Source organism: Neltuma alba, unplaced genomic scaffold (genome assembly GCF_004799145.2).
Source record: "Neltuma alba isolate B1F8T4 unplaced genomic scaffold, ASM479914v2 tig00012465_pilon, whole genome shotgun sequence".
NCBI lineage: Eukaryota > Viridiplantae > Streptophyta > Magnoliopsida > Fabales > Fabaceae > Neltuma > Neltuma alba.
Window position 1 is genome coordinate 116,897 of NW_021636941.1, and position 13,014 is coordinate 129,910.

Below are 13,014 nucleotides of genomic sequence, written 5' to 3' on the forward strand. Positions count from 1 at the left end.
CACATAAGTATCATTTTGTTTCAGACAATCCTATTTAAAATATTTTCAGGTACTAAATGTGAATGATTTTTTTAATAGTAATTCAAACTTTAATTTGATATATTTTGAGGCACTAGTCTTTTCTGTTATAGTCAACTTTAGTTGATTTTTCCTGCAAGTTGGATGAGTGTGGAGGCAGTCTTTTAGTTATGAAATGGGCTCTGGTGGAAAACGGTTCTGAGATGGGCCCCATTTGTTATTTGCAGGCCCCTTAAGTTACCTTTATATCAAGATAGCCCAATACTTCTTTTTTCTGCCTTTCTTTTTTATATAATACTACCTTTGATCCTTAATATAAAATCTTGTTTGATTTTAATTTTAGTCATAAATATAAGACTTCAATTCACTTTGGTTATCATATTTATATTTTTTTTTCAAATTAGTTCTTCTAACAATAGTAATTCTAACTAATACACTTGATTAGTAAGGATATTTTTAGAAAGACAATATCTATTTATTACAAATAACTAACTTAACTTCTTTCAGACCGGACCCGGGGTAGTATTCTTTAAGGAAAGCGCGTAACATCGTTTGGTGACAAGGCCACTGATTCTATATATAATGTTTATATCTATATATCTATGTATAATATAAAATTTGTAGAAAGTTATAATAATACTCATAAATATAATTATCCATGTGACTCGTCTCAAATTTTATGAAAATAAGGACCCAGCATCAAGTGAAAGTAAAATCTTGGATGGAGAATTCTTAGTTGGCATGATGGCACGTGGAAAAGCAATGAGGCTGAGAGATTATGGTCCCTTCGGCTCTCTCTTTATTTCCTGACTGTGACGAGAAACATAAGAAAAGGCTCTATTACATGACATGGAGCAGAGCTTTGTTATATTTATTTTTCAAATAGATAAAAGCATGTCCAGCATCCCAATTTTTTTTCTCACAAATATATTCAAGATCTCTAATTTTTTATGATACATTTAACACTTTAATCTTATTTTTTTGACGCATTCAGTACCTCAATGTTTTTTTTTTTCATGTCTAACATACTAGATTAGGATGTTGAATGTATTAAAAATAATATTACAATGCTGAATAAAACATAAAAAGGAATCTTAAAAAATTTGAGATATCGAATACACCTTTGTCCTTTTTCAATCCCAGTCGAGTTCACGTTCACATTTTTTTCCTGCACGAAGTGGCTTTTGTATGCTTCAAAATGTGACATTAATTGTTAATTAATTATTTATAACCAAGCCAACAAACCTTAATTTTAATAAATAAGAGTTATTATAATTAGGGCCTCTTTGTACTGCTGTATAATATGTGAAAGAATCTCTTCGAAATTTTCATCTACAGAAAGCATGTTCTTTTAGAAGCGGCGGCTATGGAAGATCCCAAGATGGTTATGACATTGTGTTTTATTGCTATTTCCTAATCTTTTATAACTAAACACATTTTTTGTGCATTAAGTTTGAAAAATAAATATTACTCCTGCGGTTCTTAGTATAAAACATAATTAAAGATTTAATATTGATTGCTTATTATAAAAATAATTACTGCCAAGAAAATTATAAATATTAATAAATATATTGATTATCATCTATCAAGCGACAAATAAGAGTATAACTTACAATTTCCTGTCCAAACTACGAGTTAAGGAAGAGGTGTTTGGTTTCAATTAAGCCAAGCAACTCTGACATTTTTTTAATTATTATTCTTATTTAAACAAAAGTAAATTTAAAAAATTAGTAATTTTTAAAAGTTTTAATTTGGATATGTCTTAGTATTTAATGTATTTTTTTAATTTTGTTCTTGATTACTCATTTTCTCTCATTTATTATACTCTATCATGATATTTCTCCATATATCCTCTTCCATCCTTTTTCTCATTTATCATGAGAGTATATTTAGAAACAAAAGTATTTTTTTATCTAGTTATTGTTCATAACTAATTTTAACTTATTTTTTAATGTACATAAATTAGCTATTGAGTAAAATACATTAACCTCCCCTCTATTTAACATAGAGACCTCCTATGTTGCACAAATCTCACTTCTAGTTTTGAGATTTAATTTCATACACCTATCTATTAGTTTTATTAAATCATAGTGTTACTATTATCTTAACCGAAATGCCCCTTCTTAACACAAATATGACTTAATAATTATCATTTAATCACATGTGATATTATTTTATTTGAAATTTAAAAATAATTTTAATACATATTTTAATTTTTTGTTATATTATTAAATCAATTACCATATTATAAATTATTAATTTTATAAATAAAAATTTTATTTTACAATAAATTTAAAGGTTGAATCTCATTTATTTATTAAAACTTACTTGTGATGTAATCTTTTAAATACATGTGTTAGCTAAAAATTTTGTAATTATATATATGTATTTTCAATTAAATTATAAATTTACATCTTATTTTAGTAAAAATTAAATAGACCATTAATAAATATTAATGTTAAAAGATAAACGAGAGATTTAATATAATGAGGGTAAATAGTAAGCATGATTTATTCTGATATAATTTTTAATTAAAAAATATTTTTTAATATTAAAATATATGTTTTTAAAATAGAAAAAATAATAAAAGAAGGGAGTACAAAAATTCTTAATTAATGAAAGGCCTACCGCTAGCGTGAACATGTGACAATTGCTTTCTATTCCGACTTTGCTAATTGCCAGCAATGTGCGGCCCTCCTCCGTAGACCCACATCACCGTCAGCCGTCACCGATCCATTAGGAAAATTAAATTTGTCTCCATCCACTTACCTGGAAAAAAAAAAAATCCATCTATTCATGCCGTCAAACCAGACTATTATTTGTGGTCAAGAAATTATTTAATTATCCATCTATTTAATTATTTGTGCGTAACCATCTTATTCTTATCACTATTTTCTTCTGTCTCTATGAATATCTATTATACATGGGGCTCGTTATGGTTTATTCTTCTGTTTTTCCCCCCTATGACTGGCTATATCTATACATAATTACATATATAAAATTTATAACAATCTACTTATTAATAAGCCATAAATCATATGGCATGCTTTCTAAACTCTATTATCAAGTTGTTCTTATAAATAAAAAAATATTTCATTCTATTGTAAATATAAAAGTTAAAGATTTTATTTTGGTTATAAATTTAAGACTTTAATATATAAACAGTAGTTTTAAATATAAATAATTAAAAATGAAATTTCTTAAAAAAAAAAACACCCATTTTGCATAAATAAAATAATTTATTTATTTTATATAAATTAGTTATCTGAATAAATGCTAATTAAAAATAAAAAAAGTAAGAATATTTCATTCTATTATAAATATAAAGGTTAAAGAATTTATTTTGGTTATAAATTTAAGATTTTAATATATAAAAAGTAGTTTTAAATATAAATAATTAAAAATTAAATTTCTCAAAAAATAAATATCCATTTTTTATAAATAAAATCATTTATTTATTTTATATAAATTATTTATCTGAATAAAATGCTAATTAAAAATAAAAAGGTGAGAATATGAAATATAATTTAGTTAAATTTTATGTGCAATAATGGAGCCGTATAGCACCCAAAAAAAAGGTGTCGTGCTGTTAGGACTTAGGAGTAAAGTTGCTGAGAAACTGGGTACGAATCATTGGAATCATTGAAGGTTGGGTGGTGGACCCACGAGACCCCCGTGACTAGACCTGACCGACCTCATAATTCATAACTCCTACCCCTATTCCCTTCCTTCTGTGTTCTGTCACGTCACCACCACCAATCTTGAATTGAATATTCAACGTGCCATCTCCTCCTGATCAGTTTTTTAACCAAAATACTGTAAAAGGCAAATTATTATTAATATGTTATATTTTTAAAATATTTATCAATATACTATATTTAAAATTATTTTTTAGTGAATAATTTTAAAAGTCATTCTTTTAGTGAATGATTTTTCATAACATTCTTGATATGCGTGAAATGAATTAAAATCGTTTTTCAGATGAACGACTTTAAAAATCATTCTTTAGGTAAACGATTTTAAAGCTCCATCTTCTGTTCAATGCTTCTCTCACCTTCTCTCATAATTAAAATAATTAGTATATCATCGTGACCATCATCTCTCTCTTACTTGTTGATCCTACACAACTTAATCTCATTACATGACACTCTCATCGTCATCTCCTTCCTTCAACTCAACCAATCCTTTCAATTTTAACCATTCATAACTTTATTAGATAATTTTGCATTATTTTCAGCTGAATACAATACTTCTACTTTTAACATGGTGGACTATCACATGAAGCATTTGTCACTCTTGACAATCTATACATTTAATGAGTCACCTTGGCTTAATTTGAACACGCCAACTATACAAACAAACGAGACATTTGGATCTCAAGAAATTGACATACAACAACAACGGTCACAACATATGAGAAGGAGGCCAAGATGTGAGACTAGAAGTCACTGTTAGTAGGGTGAATAATTTTTTTCTTTATAAACTTAATGTTTATTTATTATTTATTAAATGAAATATTTATTACTTTTTATTTTTTTAATTCATACATCTTATACTCATTTCACAATTGTTTTTATATCATTATGTAATTATCAACAACCTTCTCCTATTATTTTAGTCATGATTTGTCATTCAAATGATTGATAAATCATTATACTAATTATTTTAATCAAGAGATAAGGTAGAAGTCTTCAACAGCAGATTAAGTTTGAAGAAGTCGTCCACTTGAAGAACGATTTTTGAAGTCATTCACTTAAAAACCGATTTTCATTCATTTCACGCACATTGAGAACTGATTATGAAGAAGTTGTTTATCAGAAAACGACTTTAAAAATCGTTCACCTGAAGAACGATTTTAAAAGTACAGTATATTGATAAATATTTTTAAAAGTGTAGCATATTGATAAATAATTTTTACTATTTATAGTATTGCATGGTAAAAAAGCCCCTCTTCATTGCATTCTGCATTATATATATATATATATACTATAGAGAGAGAGAGAGAGAGAGAGAGAGAGAGGGAATATAATATACATAGGAAAAATTCCTTTAAAAAAAAGGGCACTTAAATACTAACTTCCTTGCTTAATATATAAGTTAGTTTAATTTTTATTTGATCCTAAATATAAAATCCTAATATTTTTATCTCTTATATTTATTTATTTTTTAAAGTATTCTCTTGTGATAGTTTATACGCGTGTTAAAAGTTTTATCAAATTGTAGTTCCAACTAATACTACTATACATGATTAGCAAGGGTATTTTAGGAAAGATAACATTTATTTATTACAAGAAACTAAATTAACAAACTTTTTTATTCTACTAAAATTAGTCAACTAGTTTATATTAAAGATGAAAGATAGTAACTCACATATTTATTTGAGTCATTAAATTTGTCAAACTTCTAATTAGGTTACATGATCTAAGAAGGATTTTGAAGTTTTTATAAAATGATTCTAACACTCTTTTTGCTAGAAATTAAAAGAGAATTATAATTAAACACTTTCATTTGCAACTAACCACATTTCAATCTAATTTAATAATTTCATGTCTCTGAAACATGCTTGCAATAAGTTCTTTGAATATAACCTAATCACAATAAAACCTAAAAATTAACATATTTTAATTTTAAATTCATAATTTTTTGTCTCCATTTTTTTTAATAAAGTTGGTTATAATACAACCTTTACAATAAACACATTCTAATTCTAAATTAATAACTTTCTATCTTTATAAGACATTTGTAATAAATCTTTAAAATAAAAATTTTATCACAATATAACCTTGAAAAGTAATGTTCTATTTCCCATTAACATGTTTTAATTTTAAATGAACCACAATTTTTTATCTTCATAACACACTTGTGTGATTAAGGGAGGAAAATTTAATATAGAAAACTAACTTGTTATACCTCATTGATTTTTATTTTTCTGACTTTGTAATAATAGACACCAAGTTTTTTTTCATTAAAGTTTTTACACAACGCAGGAATGATATAAAATCCTTATCTCTCTAAGTTTTTTTTTCCTCCTATAAAAAGGGTATTATAGTTATTTTATAAAATTTTTAAAATCCCTCTTTAGGTCTCATGACCTTATAAGGTTTTGACAAAGTTATTAATCTAAATAAAAAATTGAGTTATTTAAGTGTTTTTTAAGGAATTTTCCCAATGTAATTTCAATGGTCATTAATATAAGACTTAATTATTGAGTTGATATTTGTCTTAAATATAAGATCTATTTCTCATATTTATCAAATTTTTTCTAAATTATTAATACTCTATCAGCCACGATTAAATAAGAGAGGAATGAGGCTATCAAGGAAAATGATTATGGTGTTTTAAAGAAAACTATGTCATATTTCTTAAAATTTACTAACTTACCTAATTTTCTTAATCTAATTAAATAGTTAAAAATTGAGTTGAATCAATAAATGCTTGAATTTCGTTGAAAGAAATCTTTATGATATAAAATCCTATCTCTCTAAGTTTTTTTTTTCCCTATAAAAAAAGGTATTATAGTTATTTTATAAAATTTTAAAATCCCTCTTAGGTCTCATGACCTTATTAAGGTTTTGACAAATTTATTAATCTAAATAAAAATTTGAGTTATTTAAGTTTTTTTAAAAGGAATTTTCCCAATGTAACTCCTTTGGTCATTAATATAAGACTTAATTATTGAGTTGATATTTGTCTTAAATGTAGATCTATTCTTTTATATTTATCAAATTTTTTCTAAATTATTAATACTCTATCAATCACGATTAAATAAGAAAGGAATGAGAGTATTAAGGAAGATGATTATGGTGTTTAAAAAAAAAGTCATATTTCTTATAATTTACTAACTTCTTATTTTCTTAATCTAATTAAATTAGTTAAAAATTGAGTTTGAATCAATGAATGCTTGAATTTCGTTAAGAGAAAGCTTCGTATTTAATGCCTGACATGTCTCAAATAAAATTATATCTAATAAAATATATTTATGCTTTTGAAAACAATCTAACCCCTACATATTATTTTCATTTACAATTTATAATGAGTGTTGGTTAAGGTTAATAGAGGAAAAAAACAAAGAATGACTGGATGTTGGTAAAAACAAAATTATTGAACAAAAATAAATAAATAAATAAAAAGAATAATTCTATGTACAATGTGTTTATTTTTTAATTTAATTTTTTCCCCAGAAATGTTCATTTTAACTAGATTTTATCAAGAAAGTACTACATCCGGTCTTAACTTAATTACAAGATCTCATTTGTAAACTGAAGTTTTATAATTAACACTGGAGGGTAGCAATAACCAATTCAAATACAATGTTTTCACTTTTCATGGTCCCAAAAAAAAAAATCTAATGTGTTTCTCCTTTTCAACAACATTACGTTTTATGTAATACACAGAAAAAAAAATTAATTGCGTCATTTTTTAAGTTTGTAAAAATAAAAAAGAAAAACTTAAAAGACACTTTCAATAATCAATCCTTGCTGATTAAGAAATATATACATGACAATTGCTTTTTTTTACACAGATACATGATAATTGCTCTATAGCCATAGTAACACGTAAATTTCTTTTAATAAGTGAGACGTTACTAATTCGATTTTATCTGAAAAATCAGGCCATTATCTCTATTTAAATTGGTACATTCTCATGGCAGTTACCCAGAGCTGGTCACAAGATGAGGGATTTAATTTTATAAAATGTTTTTGGAATATTTTAATTAGAATTGCCTAATGGTCAGACCATATTAGATCAAAACCCAACTCAAAGTAGTTTGATGACTAGTTAGGCTAAATTTAGCAGTTTGTAGTCTTGTCCAATTTAATACTAACCTTAATACTAACTCGAGGTCCGGCCGAAGGCCGTCCAAGACCTTAACTTAAAAAAAAAAAAAAAAAGGAACCAAGATTCAAGCCAATGAATGCAATTAGAACAATGAAAAGCTTTAATCATATAAAATCATCCTAAAACATTAAAACTTAAACATAAATTCTTAGAATCTCCAACAATAAAAAATTTCAAATTACAAAAATATTTCTTGAAAAAAAAATACCTAGCCCAAGCCGTATTAGTTCAGGTAGTATAATCACTTAGGGGGTGTTTGGATGGAAATCAAATATGGTTTCAGAAGTACTTTTACAGTTTACGAAGTAAAGTAATGTGTAGAGAAGTTTGTCTCGTTTTGCGGAAAAGAAAAGTTCTCAGAAGCACTTTTGAGAATTGCCAAACACCCCTTAGTTTAGAACCCAACCCAGCTCAGCCAACTAGCATGGTCTAGTCTAGTCCAATTTATCACCTTATTCATCGAACCAAACCAGAGTATGGGGGTTTTGCAGTTGCTTCTATATTTAATTCTAACACCATTAACAAAAATACTGGTATTAAAATTTTAAATATTGACAAGATATTATCAAGGTACGAAATATTAAATTTTATTTTTAAAATAATAATGATTATTGTAATAAAGTTATCATTTGAGACTTATTTTGACAAGGTTAAAAAAATGGGGAAATTTCACTGTAGGACCGCAGAAGACAAATAATTTCAAAGAGCCCCCAAAACTTTCTGAAACCTCACTGCAGGACCAAGGACCAATCTGATATTAATTTTTAGAGTGAGATTACAATAATACCCCTCCCTTTTTATTTTATTAAAAAATAAATATTTACCGGATACTGTTCCGGCAACGGCGCTCGGTGGCCGCCGTCGGGGTCCGGTCACGGTTGGCCGGAACAGTAACTCCGGCGGGACCTCAGGTGGCCGGAGTTTTTTTGTTTAAAACAAAGTGGCCAAGGGAGGGTTTGAACCCAGGACCCCTTGGCACACCAAAAGACTTGTAACCACCAAGCCAAGCAACCCATTCAATCATAAAATGCAAATAAAACTATATATAACAAAATAAACGCAACAGTCCAAATGTAAGTGAACAAGTGAAATTAGACGATTTACAAGTGGAATTCAGAAATTTGCAACAAAAATTAGACAATTTACAAATAACATAATAGAAGTCATAACCCCAAATGCAAGTGTTTAAGTGCAAATGAGCAAGTGAAATTTACAATAAAAGTTTATGGATTTACAACCCAAATTTGGTAAACACAAGAGAATTCACAACCCAAAATGTAAGTGTTTGAGTGTAAGTGAACAAGTGAAATTAGACGATTTACAAGTGTAATTCAGCAATTTACAACAAAAATTAGACAATTTACAAATAACATAATAGAAGTCATAACCCCAAATGCAAGTGTTTAAGTGCAAATGAGCAAGTGAAATTTAAAGATTTACAATAATTTTATGGATTTACAACCCAAATTTGGCTAACACAAGAGAATTCACAACCCAAAATGTAAGTGTTTGAGTGTAAGTGAACAAGTGAAATTAGACGATTTACAAGTGTGATTCAGCAATTTACAACAAAAATTAGGCAATTTACAAATAACATAATAGAAGTCATAACCCCAAATGCAAGTGTTTAAGTGCAAATGAGCAAGTGAAATTTAAGATTTACAATAAAATTTTATGGATTTACAACCCAAATTTGGTAACACAAGAGATTCACAACCCAAAATGTAAGTGTTTGAGTGTAAGTGAACAAGTGAAATTAGACGATTTACAAGTGGAATTCAGCAATTTACAACAAAAATTAGGCAATTTACAAATAACATAATAGAAGTCATAACCCCAAATGCAAGTGTTTAAGTGCAAATGAGCAAGTGAAATTGTCGAATTTCACTTGCAAATCTATAAACTTTTGTTGTAAATCTTCAAATTTTATTTGCTCATTTACACTTAAACACTTGTATTTGGGATTGTGAGTTCCATTATGTTATTTGTAAATTGCCTAATTTTGTTGTAAATTGCTGAATTCCACTTGTAAATCGTCTAATTTCACTTGTTCACTTACACTCAAACACTTACATTTTGGGTTGTGAATTCTCTTGTGTTTACCAAATTTGGGTTGTAAATCCATAAACTTTTATTGTAATTTCACTTGCTCATTTGCACTTAAACACTTGCATTTGGGTTATGACTTCTATTATGTTATTTGTAAATTGTCTAATTTTTGTTGCAAATTTCTGAATTCCACTTGTAAATCGTCTAATTTCACTTGTTCACTTACATTTGGACTGTTGCGTTTATTTTGTTATATATAGTTTTTATTTGCATTTTATGATTGAATGGGTTGCTTGGCTTGGTGGTTACAAGTCTTTTGGTGTGCCAAGGGTCCTGGGTTCAAACCCTCCCTTGGCCACTTTGTTTTAAACAAAAAAACTCCGGCCACCGGAGGTCCCGCTGGAGTTACTTGTTCCGGCCACCGTTGACCGGACCCCGACGGCAGCCCCCTGAGCGCCGGTGGCCGGACCTCCGACCTCCGGTGGCCGGAACAGTAACTCCGGTAAATATTTATTTTTTAATAAAATAAAAAGGGAGGGGTATATTGTAATCTCACTCTAAAAATTAATATCAGATTGGTCCCTTGGTCCTGCAGTGAGGTTTCAGAAAGTTTTGGGGGCTCTTTGATATTAATTGTCTTCTGCGGTCCTACAGTGAAATTTTCCCTTAAAAAAACTGAAACTATAATTTTTAAAAATAAAATGAGGAAACCAAAATATTGTATAAAACCAGCATACTACATGCACTTTTACCTTAAAAATCGAACCGTCATATATTCATACGATAATCCTTTAAACTTACATTTTAAATAGGAAGAAGTTGTATAATGCACCTTATAATAGTGACATAATTAGGGCAAAAGAGATTATTATTTTAATAATTTCTATCTGTGTAGCACTCAATATACGACAAAATGAGTATTATATTTAAAAATACACTATAAAATAAGTCTATCTTTAAAAGTCACACCATGCAATACTGATGAATAATGTGTTCCGACTTTTTCAAGTGTATGGAAACCATATTAGCTTTATTTAAGCTAGCCGGTGTCGTCGTATGCGTAAATATGATAAATGAATGACATAACTCATCATTGTTTATTAAAAAAACAACTTAGTATCAATAATCACATAAATTAATGTGTGATTCTGATTCTGTGGTTCTGTATAGATATTAGATAGGTCGTGGATGCAATGTTTTGGTGTTTATCGATGCTAATAGAGGAGAGAAGAAGAGGGAGAAGAAGGGGAAGTCATGGGAAGAGCTATCCATGTAAACTTTAGGAAAAATTGTTAAAAATTTGTTAATAAGTTTAATCTTCAATATAAGAATTAAATAATTAATTTTAATATATTAAAAATTAATTAAATTAATTATTTGTAATAAATATCGAATTTTTAAAAAAAATTATGAATTTACGAGACAAAATTATTTAAAATATTATATTTAAAATCAAATTTAACTTTTAAGGAATTCGTACATTGAAGACGAGAATGGTGTTGTAAAATTTATTGTCCAAAAAGAGGCAATTTAACACTGTGTATTAGGTGTGTTACATCGTACAAATATTATAACTTAAAATAGCGCACGCGTAATAAAACTAAGCGTCTTTTTAGTACGAGGAAAGGGAAAGGGAAAGGGTGGGAAAAAATTTAATGAGTTTATTTTTAAAAATTAAAAAAATGGGATTAAAATCTTCTAATTAATTTTTCTTACTCTTTTATCTTGTATTTTCTTTTCATCAAAATCTTATAACCCCACTTTTTTAATTTTTTAAAATAAGCTCATTAAAAAAAATTTTCTTATCCTTTCCTCTCCATTCTGAGACCCTAAGAGTCTTACTTGTGAAACATAAGTTAAGCAAATTTAAAATGTTCGTTCTTGGGAATTAAGCTTTTTTTTTTAAGTACAACTATTTTTTTTATTAGAAGCAATTCTGTTCAAAATATTATTGGGCACTAAACATAAGTACCTTTCTCAGTATGGATTTAACTTTTAGTTCATCATGTTACGGAAAACTAGTCCTTTTTATTAAACTCAATCCTGTTTATTGTTAGGAATTAAGTTTTGCAATGAAAAATTTTTGAACAATTTTTACAAGATTTTAAAGTGGGTAGAATATAAAACACGGTCTGGCCTCGTAATTGGGTAAATAATATCGTATTAAACCAGTTGAAACACTGATTTATTTAGCGAACCCCAATCAGATTGTGATTAACCTAAGGTTGAGTCAGTCAACCGATTTCATCATCCGATTCTAGCAACAAATGTGGTGGGCGACTACAACAGGAAGATTTATGAACATAATATTTTATTATTATGTGCAGGCCCTATCAGCGGACATATTTTTATAAAGAGAAATGAAATCGCTGACTAGACATGAATAAGCTTTACTTATATTTTTAAATTATACAGATATAAGTGTATCTATTTATATTTCTTTGAAAATAGAAAAAATTATGATTTTATACAATCTTTTTGTTTTTATTATCATTAATTTAATGAATAAATCATTCACGTGACTTATTATAATATTTATTTTTTATTTTACATTAATATTGGTGCGTCATTTTTATTATTTATTATATTACCGTCGTTAATATAATAGTTAGATAACTAATTTTAAAATATTAAAAAAATTAGTTAAGTTCGTTATTTGTCACAAATATATATTGATCTGTTTAAACTATCTTTCTTAATTATATGCATGGATGGTTAAAATTATCATGGGAACCCTTGTAATTAATAGAAATATTTTGAAAAATAATAAAAGATAAAATAAATAAAAATATTATATTTAGGATAAAAATTAATTTTATATAAAGCAGCGGAGGTGGTATTATTTTTGGGGGGCAGGAGTTCTTTATAATGTCGTGTTAGGCCATTTCTTCTATTCTTTGTAAGAGAAAGTTGATGAGTACGCCCTTATTGTTTCCTTGACTCTTTCTACCAGAATTGACAAATGACAAGTACGCTTTTAGGAAAAAGCTAGACGTGAATGAATTCTCAGCTGACCTATTCTGCCCAATTATTATTGGCGGTGGGCTTGCTTTAATTACTACCTCCTCTTTTAGTTATAAGAATTAGTTAACTAATTTAAAGAGATTA